The sequence below is a fragment of the Pararge aegeria genome, chromosome 11, assembly GCF_905163445.1.
Source record: "Pararge aegeria chromosome 11, ilParAegt1.1, whole genome shotgun sequence".
Lineage (NCBI taxonomy): Eukaryota > Metazoa > Arthropoda > Insecta > Lepidoptera > Nymphalidae > Pararge > Pararge aegeria.
Window position 1 is genome coordinate 1,084,387 of NC_053190.1, and position 14,938 is coordinate 1,099,324.

Consider the following 14,938-nt stretch of genomic DNA (forward strand, 5'->3'; position numbering starts at 1 on the left):
CTCGCGATGTTGAAGCAAGTGATATTTTAATTAATTAAAACGCACACAACTTCGAAAAGTTAGGTGGAATTCTAACGGGTGGTTATCCAAAAATAGACTTCTATTTTTTATGGGGTTAAAATCATAACATTGATTTATAATACCGTAAGGTCAACGTCATCAATCTTTTGAGGAGTTCAGCCTAGGAGACGACCGTCCCATTAGCACGGCTTATCGCTGCGTAGATAGCTATAATAATTAATTAATCTTCTACTACTACGCATTATATTATTGGTGTTACGTCACCGTGTTGATTTACCCTATACTGTAGTTGCTGCATTTCAGTTTGTACATATTTGACTGCCTTTTTGGGCTTGTGGTTATCATACTCAACTGCAGATAAAGAGGCCCTGAGTCTGGGATTTTTCATAATGAAATTCTTAGTGCCAGCTTGGAGTTTGAAAATGGACGTTGTTTGCAGCGCGTACCTCGGAGAGCATTATCTCTTTTTGGTCGTGTTGAAACTACCATCCTATCGGACGCCCACATTTGTGTATTATAATTGATAGCTCAGTCGTAGTTGGATTGACCATGGCTAAATTCGGTCAGGGAAACTATTTTTTTTTTTAATGGTTGAAATTTGCGGACCAAGCAGATGACCAAATGTTGAACTCCAAGGCCCGTCGACCGCTATGGTCTTATAAGGTCAATTTTATTTTTTTTATTTTTTTATTTTGGCATAAACAGTCATTACATGGAAGTAACTTAATACATATATAATAACAATCTTATAACATAGACTGAACATTGCCGATACTACAATAGTACATTTACAATAGTAGAAAATGTTAAAAGCATTAAGCAGAGCAGTAAGGCAAAAAGTGGTGGAAAATAAAAGAATAGGTACATGATTAACTAAAAACAGCAAAAAAGTAAAAAGATGTAGTTGAATATAAAGATATATCAAAAGTATAAAGGTACATCAAAAGTATTTTTTAAAAGATGCAGTTTTGATTTTCTTTAAGGAGATAAAACAGATGAAAGAGGGAATGTAAAATTGCGGAAATTTCAACTCCTCTAGTCTGCCGGGAGGATTAAGCTAGCAACCTCTGTACCGACAATTACATGCCTCCAACCGATAAAGCGTTCGGATACGATGCATTCCAATCTGAGTACCACTCAATAACGGATTGTTGCGCTAAAACACCAAATCTGTAAACCTTAATCTGCAAATAAAGAAATTGAATTAATAAACATAATCTTATCGCATACCGTAAAAAACAAAAGTATAACATAACAGCGTATGCAATATCGCAGCCTTATCGCTACATAACGATCTCTTTCAGGCGACCAAAGGCGTATTAAGAAAAAGATGTACATCCATGGTAGGTGATACAATAAATTTATTTATTTTTTATTATACATAACAGTGATAAATTCTATCATGATGATGATGATATTGGAATGATAGTGTTACGTAGAATAAAGGTTTAAATGGGCTATCTAGCTCAAAAAATGCATTTTGACCTTAAAATTACATTAATTCAAATTTGAAACTATGAAAGCCGGGCTGCCTGTGCACAAATAACTTGAAAAACTCTCCAAAAGTATTGCCGCTGCTAGCGTTCGTTGCAAAGTTACGTAATATCTGAATCATGTAGAAGTCAAAGAGAAAATTTCAAATTCCACGGCACCACTTCAGACGCCCGGCCATAAATATACAGATGAACATAAACATGATATTGTGGGAACCGCACACGAAAGTATTTTGAAGTCGTTTCACACGTATAGCGTTTACATTCGTACGTGCTCAATGTTTTCTGTTGGCGTACATTGGAAAAGCATCCTACAATTTATAGAAGTTTCTTAGATTTTTTTTTGTATTCTACTACAAGTAAAACCTTGACTGCTGTATCAACTGGCGGCGATGCAGTCTTAAATGGTTACAGGCTAACCGGGATATGGCAGTTATATTTAACCCAAATCAGTATTTACGCGACATCGTAATGGAATGCTAAATTTTTATTTCCTTTCATGAAGTTCCACGCATGTGTGAGACTTTATTTAAATTACAATATAGCAAAGTCAAAATCAAAAATATCTTTATTCAAGAAGGCCCATTGGTGGCACTTTTGATGCGTACATTACATGTGGTTTACATGGTAGTGAGATGATGGCGATAACACATTCGTAAACTTAAAACTAAAGCTACGAGGGTTCCAAACGCGTCCTGGTCTAAGAAGAAGCCCGCAACAAACTTTGCCTTAAGACTAATAAGTAACATTTTTGTAACCTAATATTATACCTACATTAGTTTCTATCTAAGAAGTAGGTCCGATGATTACCTTAGTGTGTTCTTAATATGAGAGAAACTTTGTTCTTGTAATCTTAAAATTTCACTAGCAGTACACTTTCACTAGACTAATTTTTATGGTAAAATGGTTAAAGTTACTATGAAAATAAAATAACAAATATTTAAGTTTGAAATACTACTTGAGTTTTTATATCGGATTTTCGGGAAATGAGAATTCATTCATTTAACTTCTCAGAAAAACTCTATGCGACAGTACCTATGGAAAAAGTTGGGAGATTAAAAATGCGATCCTCTCAGATTTCAGATCACGCAGGGCACGTCGACCTCGGCTTGAGTTACTGGTGCTGACGGCTTTCTGGGCATTCTTGCCAACACTTTTCTCACAATAACCTTGTTCCTCTAAATTAAATTTTATCCTATTACGACCTTTGATGCATATTACCTGAAGCTGAGTCCAATTCTTTAACAAGTATGTAAAAACGATTTTCCATTATGCAACGCAATTAAATAAATAAATAAATATGCTATCACAACATCGCTATCTCGCTCGCCCAAAAGTAAGCGTAGCATGTGTTATATAGGTACTAATATGACTGATGAATATTTTTGAATAAAATACATAAATACTTATAATATACAGATAAACACCCAATACAGTTAAAAATAATAATAATATAATCTATAGATTGTCTTGCTTTTCCGCAAAGGCCTTTCCTGTTATAGATCATCCTCTTCCAGGTAACACCCGCCATCTTCCTAATGTCATCCTCCCATCTAACACGCTACCTCCTTTTCTTCCCCAAAACACAAATCACTAAATCGGGGATTAATTTAACCTTTGACATCTCACTCATAAAATATATTGTGGCATCAAGAAAATGGTATAATTTAATAATTATTTCCGCATTTTTAGTGCAGATAACATTTTATTTCATGCAATACTAACGATGCAGGTTTTATCATATTAAGTTCAAATTCGTCGAACCATCGCACGCCTTTGAACCGTGGACTGGATTTTATCGATTCCATTTACGTTTAAAAAGGTCGGGATCGCTTGCGATTGCAAATCGTATGTCTCATTTAGTTCAGCATATCATCATGCATTTGCGTTCAGAGTTTCTCGATTCAGTTCGCTGTTCAGAATCAGGATACTTTCTACTAACATTTATGCTTTTCAGCGGCTCATCATTTTGCCGTTAAGTTTCCTCTATGCTACTACTACAATCAACTGTGTTGTGTTAATTAGGTAATTGTGGGCAAACCCTTCCATTGTAAAGTCCATTAGTCTAGGCTATAGGACGTTTATAGGCTATAGATGAATAACATAACAATTTTCAAAACTAGAATTTATTGAAATAATTAAATATGAGGTTGTAAAAGTCAAAGTTTTCCATTCGATTCCAAAGAGAATATAAACATTACGTTATTTTAGATTATATTTGTGATGCGGTGCCTAAAATTCCGATGTGGGATTACACATATCCCGTTTTACTTAGCCTTGACTCGGTGACGCTATTACATGTCATGTTTTCACAGTTTCACAATATTTGATTTCAATTTTTTTTTGATTCCAATACAAGTTAGCCCTTGACTGCAATCTCGCTTAGTGGTAAGTGATGATGCAATCTCAGATCGTAGCGGGCTAACTTTTTAGGGAGTATGGTAGTCATACCTCCTAATAGGTTTCTACGCGACATCGCACTGGAACACTTAATTGCGTAGCAGCACGTATTTGTTGGTAGGGTGGTAACTAGCCACGGCCAAAGACTAGACCAGAGAAAATTTAGAAATTATAAATTCTCTAAATCCCTTCGCCGGAAATCAAACCCGAAACCTGCTACTTAGATTCGTCGTCGAAATTAAAACACAGTATCGACAATAGTTGATAGATCGATTAAAATTGAACTATTGAAGTATTTGAACGTTTTAAATTTTGGTGGCCATGTGATGATGGCAGATCAGAAAGCAGTTTTGGACCACCCTTCCTCTTCTTTAGGGTGATCATACAAGGACATAGTGACCAGGCAGCAGTGTGGTGATTTTATAAGCACTCTCCCATTGGGAATGATCAATAGTACAGCAGTGGGCTGTGAGATTATTATGTTATGAATAATATAACTTACTTTAGGTTCACAAGCAATATTTAAAACTTGAATTTATTGCAATAAATAAATCTCAGGTTATAAAAGTCAAAATTTTCCATTCGAGTCCAGAAGGATATAAACATTACGTTATTTTTGATTCTATTTGTGATGCGGTGCCTGAAATTCCGATGTGGGATTACGAATATCCCGTTTTACTTAGCCTTGACTCGCTGTTACACAGCTTCACAATAATTTCAAGCCACACCCATGAGATAACCTATTTATGTTTATGAATTTCCTTTCATTAAAAAAATCATACATTATTTATTCATGAAGCTGGTCATACATATATTTCCATTATTGCGAGGATAGGTGTCTACTAACGTAGGCACCTGAGCGCTTTAACCAATTAAGTTCTCCTACCGTCGATGTCGATGTAGTGAGAAACGTTGCAGTTTCGATCCACTTTTTCAAAGGTCCATATAACAATGAGACAAGTTTGAAACAAAAGATGTCACATTGCTTTTTTTATAATTTTGGCGAAGCTCTTGGCGTAATTATCAAATTTATAAATTAAAAATGCATATACAATTGATAATTTCTCCAAGTGAAGGTAAAAAGACTTATAAAAATTATAAAATTACAAATCTATTGAGTTATTTACTTTATACGCTGTTTTCCTGGGATAAAAAGTAACCTATGTTATTATCCGACCTTTAAAATAATTCAATAAAGCCAAAAATCAATTTGATTGGTTGCTTAGTTAGGGAGTAAAGGAAGGACTAAACTGTAACTCTTAATTAATACTACTTTTAGCGATGGCAATAAGCCCCGTAAAAGCGCATATACGACTTTCGTACGTTGATTCCCACTACAAAACTTATTACCAGCCTAATTCTAAAATGTGTGAAATAAATTACAGAAAATGAACCAATTTTGGTAAGCTTAGTGTGGAATTTCATTAGTGTGTGTTGCACTTGTCCGTGTATAATCCATTTGGATTCGCTGAAATATTATATCCAACATCCAGATGGAGCAGTTTTGGAAAGTTTAATTACTCTACGTTAGTTAGTTATTAGAGGTGTTCACTATAAATTTAAATTAGATTTTACCTCACTGTATTTACCAATCCAGTTTTCGGGCTTCTTTTATGTCTCTACAAGGTAACCCTTGATTGCGATCTCACCTGGTGGTGAGTATGTGGTAAGTGATGATACAGTCTTTGATGTTATCGGGCTAACCTGTTTGGGGCTCAGCAATAATATATTAAACCCATACCCGTACCTGTTTTTACCCGGCATCGTGTTGGAACGCTAAATGGCTGAGTGGCACTTATTTGTCGGTCAAGGCACGGCAGAATCGTTCCAGTAGATCAAACAAAATTCAGAAAAAAAATCCCGAATTGTCTCTGCCCGAAATCGAACCCAGGACCACGTGTTATAAAAGCTCAGCGTACACACTGCACACAAAAACTTTTCAATAGCCAATTATTTTGCATGCCACTGTTTATAGAGTATCGTAAGAATAATCCCGAGTTAAATTGTATGAAATTTATTTAGAAAAAATTCAATATGGTGGCTGTTTGAAGACAATTTTAAATGTCAAAATTCGTGCAGTGTTAGTATTGTCATAATAATTTCTCTGTTTATTTTAATGACAAAACAACGTACATTATAAAGTATATACTCCAAAATGGTGTTCGATGAAAGTGTAAAATGGTGGTAGAAGCACAGCTTTACAATCTAATGCATTAAAAAATTAATTTGATTCTCAGTAAACCAATTAATCTGAAAGCAATAGCAGTATAATTTCAGACATATCCTGGTTCTAAAGGAGACATTGCATTTGCACTTGCAAGCTATCCCGACCTTTTCAAACGTAAATGGAATCGATAAAGCCCAGTCAATGTACCAAAAGCTTGCGATAGATCGATAAAACATAGAAATTACACGAGTATTCATTAACATTACTTTGAAGTTCCACAGTAAATCGGAACGTCCAATGTAGGTTTCTAGAGAAAATTCACATTACCATAGATAAATCCAAACTATAAGGTATTGCACATACAATACTCATTGATTGAATCTGAAATTTTATGGTCTCTTTGGTTTTACTAAAAACTCTATACTTAAAAACGATAACATAATCAATCAATTCATTTCAATTCTTGTTTATGGCCTTTGTCTGTGCCAACTAGGTACTTCGCCAATGCAATCAATCAATGAATAAATTTAAAAAAAAAAAAAAACTTTTATTATCTTGATCATTATGTTAATAATCTAGCGCTTTCATTTGATACTCATAATGAGGGAGTTAACTCGACATTTTGTAGTGGTGGCCATCTTGGACTTGAATTTTGTAATTGTGTACAGTATTCACTAGTCTAACCCTTTCATTTGATGCCCATATTGAGGGATTAGTAAAAATTATGTAATTCATCCATCTTGAGTTGATTTTCATCAAACATAATAGAAATAATCCCGTCACCTTTCAAGCAAAAAAACAAACAAAATCAAAATCATTATTCGTTCCGGAAATACGATGCCGCAGACAAAAACCCTCACACACACTCATACGCTCGCAAACACAACACACACGCGTCGGATGTTAAAAATAAACCAAACAACAAAGAGGATACAATATGTTTTTTTTCGTCTATGTCAGTATAAATTGACAGTGATATTTATTATGACCCTACGTCAATCAGTTGTATTAGAGAAGTAAGATACTAATATTATTTTGAAATTTACACCGGCTGTCATAAGAACAAGTAAAATTATCACAAATGTATTTATGATATGATATAACGTATAATATCTAAAATGTATACGTTCAATTTAAATAAGAAATAAAGAAAAGCAAGATACGAAATAATAACATGAAGAGCCATTGCACACTGTCTACTAGTCGTCGGCGAATCAGTGCCTTAGCGATTTAAGAATTTACCTAGGTTAGGGTTGAAAACTTCTCACGCTAATTATTCATATAATTCCCATTAGTGAGGCAATAGCCAATAACCAAGTTTATCACCCGACGATTACTATTGGTGGGTGCCAATATATTGCGTTAATCGGCCGGTATTATATATGACTGGGTGCCAATATATTGCGTTATTCGGCCGATTTTATAATTCGCGCATTTATCGTATCTAGTATATTATCAGACTCAACAATAGAAAAATTTATGTTTATTATTGTAAATTGTCGATGTTTGAAATTTTTTGCCGGCGCACTCTCGATAGAGTCTGCCTTTCGGTTTTTTTTTATATATCACTACAAGTTGTGATGATGCTATTATAATCTGTCTAATCTGTTAGAGAGTATACCAGTTATATTAAACCAATATCCCGAAACGGTTTCTACGCGAAATCGTAACGGAACTCTAAATCGCTTAGACCCCCCTCGTCCCTAGACCGAAGGTAAAGTCGCTTTTATCAGTCAGCCAGTCAGTCAGTATTAACTTAATTTAGTTTAGATATTTTTGTAAACAGAATCTGCATCCTTAGCTACTTTTGTGTACCGGTGACACACACGGTTATTTACTTATTTATTGAAACATAAATATAACATATTTTATACGTTCTCTCTGTTTGATAGATCTAAATTGTAAGTTCTTACATCTAGCATGGCTGTTTTTTTTTTAATAAGTTTGTATAACCCGCACTATTAAATAATAGATTTATAAAAAGTGATCGCTGACCGATCGACCGTGGTATCGTTGTACCTTTGACATTTATTACATTTTTGTAGGTCAGTTAGGCAAGTACATAAGAATAGTTCAACAAGCCGAGGACCCGCAAGCAAATGTAGTAAAATCAAACAGTCGCTCTGACTGTGTCGCCTGTCCCGTAGACTAGTCGACAGTGTGTAATGACTTTAAATTAAGCAAAGAAGTTTTTCTTACATTCACTATCTGGGCCAGCTGCCAAGTCTCCATACTTTCATCTCAATAATCAGGTTAACGTATTAGTTATAAAAGGTGATATTTAAAAGATGGCTTCTTTCTTACTTCACATCCTCACGGCTTTGCTGATTTTTACGTTTGGAGTTCGGGTAGCGGTAAGACTTATTTTCATTTTGTTTACTTATGTGTTGATATTTTACATCTTCGGTGACGGCCAATTTTTTTTTTTTAATTTGTCTGATCCCGTAATGTCGACTTTCACGTGAAGCTGCTTCGTTGGCCTAGTGGTTAGCATGCCTAATGCGGTCCTGGGTTCAAAATTGATAGTTATCGTTTATTTTCTATTAAAGAATTTTTAATAACTGAAGTTAGGAAATTGGCAGTCTCAACCCCCGTGCCTCAGAGATCACGTAAGTTTCTGGGTTACTATAACTAACTACAATATGGTGGGTCTTCACTCGAAACTCTTCTCTCTTATGAGAGAGGGGGCCTGTAAACTCAGCGAGATTTTAATAGACATATTGACGATTATGACTTGTGACATCAAGATAAGAGCAGTATATTCTTCTCTCTCTATCGCTTCTCTTCCAATCCTGTTACAGAAAAAGTATAACGTTGGTCAGAAATATTTTGTCAAGCTGGATTGGTCGCCACATATGCCTAACTGGTGTGAGAATGCCCATCCATCATACGACATCCCGCCAAAGAAGAAGTTATTTTCATACGGCTCTCAAAAGTCAAACGAGAAGAAGGAAAAAAAGAAGAAGGTAAAAGTAAAAGAGGCCAAGACATAAATTTACTTAGACAGATAAATTATTAAAAAAATCATGTGTGTTTCGTAGTTCAATAGGTTTTATTGAACTACGAAACTTTACAAATAACTGTTTTCTTACTCTCAGCGCAAAAAAGAATAAAAGGGTTAATTTGGACTTTTCGTTTGTCTGTTTATATGTTTCATATTAGCGCTCAAGATTAAAACCCTGAAACTAATGTCCAAAATAAAAACTAGATATATAGGATTAAACGTAACCTGTCGCCGTTTTAAATTCAAATTCAAATTCAAAATTCATTTATTTAAAGTAGGCCTAATTAATAAGCACTTTTGAAACGTCAAGTCAGTTCGTTTGTAGTGACTCTACCACCGGTTCGGAAGGCAGATTCCACTGAGAAGAGCCGGCAAGAAACTCAGCAGATTGCTCTTTTTCAACATCATTTGGTCACAGCAACAATACAGTTGTTACCATCTCTTTGCGCGAGTACGAGGCTTCTCAGGGAATATAAAGCAGAATGGGAAGCATAACCTTCAATGCTACTACTGCCTTTAGTCCAGCAGTGTTGTAGATATTGATCAGGATGCTATATTATATATTTAGATTTATAATTTGTGACTGTGAAACGAGTGACATTAGGTCCATTTTGGATTAACGCTAAATTGTTAAGACACTCTAAATTGACTCCATTTTGCCAAACATCGTAATCTAAAACCTAAAAAATAAAGCGTACAGGTAGGTATTTATGCTTATTTTTTTAACTTGGTAGTCTTGAGGAATTATTTTTTTTTAAATTTTCTCTAGTCTTGTTTTAGTGGGAGGATTGGTTAGTGGCCAGATACCACCCTACCCACAAAGACGTGCAGCCAAGCGATTTAACGTTCCAAAGATTCGTAGAAATCGATTAGAAGTGTCTATATGCTTAACATAACTGACATAATCCTAACAGGCTCACCCGCTACAAACTTCTTCTTGACTGCATTCTTATTTGAGATTGCAGTCAAGGGCTAAATTTAATTAATTAAAAAAAACAAGGTATAGCGGTATAATGAAACGGACATACAACGTAAATACAAGAATCCGTTTTCTACGTGTCAAAAGCGTCAAACCATTGCCGTTGATCTGAATGAAGAACGTTATGCCTTCTTTATTTTATTTTCCAATTTACGCGGCTGAACCCGTCGGGGCATTGCCCGTGTATAGCTCTAGTGAGTTCATCTTGTTACTTGAGTCAGAAAACGACTATGAATAAAAAGTAGCAAATAAAACACACAGAGAGCGTTATAAATCCGTTTGTCAGTTACCAGATTCAAGCAATTCTGCATGCCGAGTGCATATTACGGGGGTTCGTAATGCGCACTGTAATGAAATTCCACTCTCAGCTTAATCCACCCTAGTTAGAACTTTATGAAGTGGCCTATTTTCATGTTCATCCATTATAGCGTTTGACGACATCAGATATATTAAATCTAATCGCACGTTAAAGTAATAAAATGAAGGGGAAAAAAAGAATATCTGTCTTTAATTGTGCTATTTCATTAAAAAATAATAAAAAAAAACTATTAAAAGCAAAATATTAAAATAAATTTTATAACACAAACGCTACTATTGTCACCTTAATTATGATAGTTAGATATACTCTCTCGCTGACTTTTTTGTACGTAATAATGAGTTCTTTTATCATGTAGTACATATTTTTTATGTATCAGCAATACTTTTCTCAGTGCACGCCAAATAATGAACTTTATAGGCAAAAATTTGCTACTTAGGGTTACGTTATTGTTGATTTTTTAATAACAGCTCGACCGATTTCGATAAAATTTAAATGGGACCACCTGAAAAGTCCTTTAGGTTAAAAAAATAATTTTTCAAATCGGTTCACGCGTCTAGTAATCAGGTAACATACAGTAATGGCATCGTTAAAAAACTTCTATCCACCTCCTGGGGTCTACAATTACTGCAGTTTCAGTGCTACGTCGTCACTCCAGCACCTTGAGACCCCGACTTCCTACGGATCTCTGAGCCAAGTGCACCGCCCGCATTCCCATTTCAGCTTCGCATCTCGTTGAGCTATGTCAACCTGGATCTATGGTGTAAAACAAATAAAATTGTTTCTTTAATTCTTGTACTTCTACGATGTTTATCTAATAAATAAAAAGTGTATTTAATATTTTTTTTATAGTATTAATTGATGTACCAAGCACAATCACCACTGAAGGTTAGTGGGAAATTATCGCCTTTGAACGCAGCAACACTTCACAGGAAATGCAAGGAGCACATTCTGCAACAAGCCATCCTGTGTCCATCCATTTGAAGCTTAAGTGCTAAGCGTCATGTGCCTGGAATTACAGGCACGGCATTCACGCCCTTTAGACCGGAATACAGCATTGCGACAATGCTTCTTAGCAGCAGAATGATAGAACGATATGGCGATAGAACTTTCCCAGATGAGCACTGTCACATAAAGTTCTACTACTACTAACGCTGTATTGTTTCTTTCATTTATCCATTCATTCATCTATGAGTGCGAAAAACACGGTTGAACAAAAGCTAATTATGAATATCATGAACAATCGCTACTAAGCTCCCTTTATTACGTAGTCTCAGACAAGAATCATTTTAATTGATTCACCTTCTATCGACTTTAGTACCTACGATTGCGAGATTTTCTTTGAAGCTGAAACTCCCATTTAAATTCTTGGAGTCGTTTACTTAGTCTTTATTTATTTTATGGAGACTAATTGACGATTTTCCTAGGAGCTAATCTTATTTGAGCAAGGGACACCTTTAATATTGCACTAAAAGAAAACTCTGGGGTATCATTATGACTATTCTTACCTTAAATAGCTCTTGATAAATGAATAAAGATTTATTATAGAAGATTTAATTTGCGTTATTATTATCGATCCATTATTAGCCCACTACTGGGCACGGGTCTCAGAATGAGAAAATTGTAACGTTGTAAATGTTGTAACGTTATTGAGAACTCTCATGAATGTAGGTTATCATTATCATATCGACCGATAGAAGTCCACTGCTGGACATAGGTCTTTTGTAGTAAGTTCCAAATTCCACGGTCTCACGACGCGCTGGATGACGTCTGCCCACCTCGTTTAAGGTCGATAAACGCTGCGCTTACCAGTGCTGGGGTGCTATTCCAGCACCTTGGGACCCCATCGTCCATCGCTTTTACGAGCCATGTGCCTCACCCATTGCCACTTCAGCTTCGCAACTCGTTGAGCTATGCAGGTAAATCTGGTTTTTCTACGGATATTCTTATTCCTGATTAGATCACGTAGAGATACTCCAAGCTCTCCTTCAACTGCTGAGCGACTCTAAACCCTCTTATAAGGCGCAAAGTCAGCGACCATCTTTCTGAACCATAGGTCATCACCATAGCATGTAGGTGTCCTCACTATATTTTATTTACACTTTCAACAAAGTGATATTAAATTACTTAAAAACACGTAACTCTGAGCAATTATAGGTGCATGCTTTGGTATGAACTCCGTCCCCTCAAAAATAAGGTTGATTTCTTAACCATTGGACTTTCACCGCAGTAATAATATAACGACTCAAATTAGAGTGGATACTTTTACTACAATTGCAGGAAACTTCGCGTTTTAAAAGTGCCTGTAATTTCATTATCAACATAGACCTATTCATGTGCCACAGCTGAGCACCTATAGCCTCATCTATAACAGAAGTGATTAATTTAGAGCTAAGACCCCTAACCCTACTCTTATGCGGGTTTATAGACTTTAATAGGTAATTTTTGTTCATGTCAGTTATTGTCTAACAGCATAATATACTCTCCGAGGCAAAAGGACAATACAAATTTTCTGATTCCGCGTTGTTTCTGTAATATACTCCTTATTTGTAATGCACTACAAGTTCAGAAAAATAAATAAGGTTTGGAACGTAGAATACAAAAGACTTATTACTAAGTAGCGATCTCTGCCAGGCAACCTTACGATTAGAAAAACTAAAAAGAAAACGAAAAGGAGGGCCGTACACTGTTAAAAAAATACATATCTACCTATAAGTTTCATCACCCGCCCAAGAATCAAACATAGAACCCCATGATATTAGCTGAACATGCTAACGCCTAGACGGGAGGCAGGAGCTAATTAATAACAGTAAATAAATTTTGGACTCTTAGATACACTAAATTTAAATGAAGTGACGACATTCACCAATCGACCAATCAGGAGATTTAGTGCTGACGTGATAATTAATGTTCGCGAATACTGGTTTATGGTGGCAACTCAAACACACAATCTAATCAAACGAGGCTCCAAGCAGATCAATATCAACTGAGGCAAGGCTTGAATCAAGCGGGAGGATTACACAACTGCTGGGACGGAGCTAGTAATAATTAGTCAAAACTAGGTGAATTTGATCTATTCTAGCGTGAATACTGTCGTGTTTTGATGCTAAATATTGTACCCGAAACATGCTCGCTACCAGATCACAAAAAACAATTTCCTAAAAGGCAAATTTTAACCGACTGCGAATGAAGGAGGATGTTTTTCGAGTAGATATGTATGACAATATTCACAGATTACACAACTGCTGGGCCTGATGATCTGATCCACTACATATATTATTTATGAGAAGTGAGAGTGTTATTCCTCCGACAGCGTTCATGAACACTGTCAACTAAGATTATTCAAAATAGAAATAAAATATTCACATTAAAATCTAGTTTGTATCCTTCCAGTTCTTCAATGAATTTAATAAAGATTGCAGATATTGACGCATTCGGTTTTTTCTTTTTATATATAGATATATCATGTTAGTGAAACACAAAATATGATTTTTGAAGTTTCCTCTCCCCACCAAAATCTTCTTCTCTATCATCTCTATCAAATAAACCTTCAAAAATTCAAATTCAAATTTATAAATTCAAAATTCATTTATTTCACGTAAGCAGTTTTGAAACGTCAGGTCTGTTTATTTGTAGTGACTCTACCACCGGTTCGGAAGACAGATTCTACCGAGAAGAAGTACGGCAAGAAACTCAGCAGTTGCTCTTTTCCAACATCAACTTTTACATTTCACATATTATCACCATAGAATTTGTTTTTTGTAGGTTACGTTAAGTTGGCGGCGATAATCCCTATATAAAAATATATGTGTCAAATACGTGGTATAACGTTTTTTCTACTTATTACTTTTATACTTATTACTTATTATTTACTAATGTTATAAATGTCAATGTAAGTTTGTTTGTTACGCTTTCACGCAAAAACTACTTAACCGATCCTCATGAAACTTTGTACACATATTTTTGGAACTGTTAAAAGTAATATAGAATACTTTTTATCCCGACATTAAGCACGGTTCCTTTGGGAGAGGGGAAGAAAGGGTTTGACGATTTACACCATAACTCCGACGAATATGTGTTTAATTTTGCCCAAACTTTATGTAGATCTGATGAATGTGGTTGGAGATGGAGGACAGAATTCCTCAGTGGACAGCAGAAAACCCCTCATTAGTAGCTTAGCGATACTGAATACTTACATTTTTTTTAGAACTACAAAAATTGAATGAACAAAATCAAACGCAGACAAAGTCGCGGGTAACAGCTAGTATTTAATTTTCTTACAACCGCTACGGTTAATTGCACAAAAAACATTTATGCTTATTTATTTTACGCCCATGGATATATATATTTCTATTTCCACTACAAGATAGCCCTTGACCGCAGTCTCACTTGCTGATAAGTGATGATGCAGTCTAAGTTGGTTGCGGGTTAACCTGTTAGGAGTAGGTAAGGCAGATATATCAAAACCATACCCCTAATTGATTTGTTCGCGACATCGTACCAGAACTCTAAATTGCTTAGCGTCACGTCTTTGTCGGTAGTTAACTAGCCACGGGCG

General features: G+C 35.4%; 1 long non-coding RNA gene across 1 annotated transcript; it reads left to right on the forward strand.

Moving 5' to 3' along the window:
- The first annotated feature begins 7,251 nt into the window (after nt 1-7,251).
- LOC120627713 lies at nt 7,252-9,074 on the forward strand. Its single transcript, XR_005658937.1, has 3 exons — nt 7,252-7,327; nt 8,127-8,435; nt 8,883-9,074. It is a non-coding gene; the product is annotated as an uncharacterized LOC120627713 (long non-coding RNA).
- Nucleotides 9,075-14,938: the final 5,864 nt, after the last annotated feature.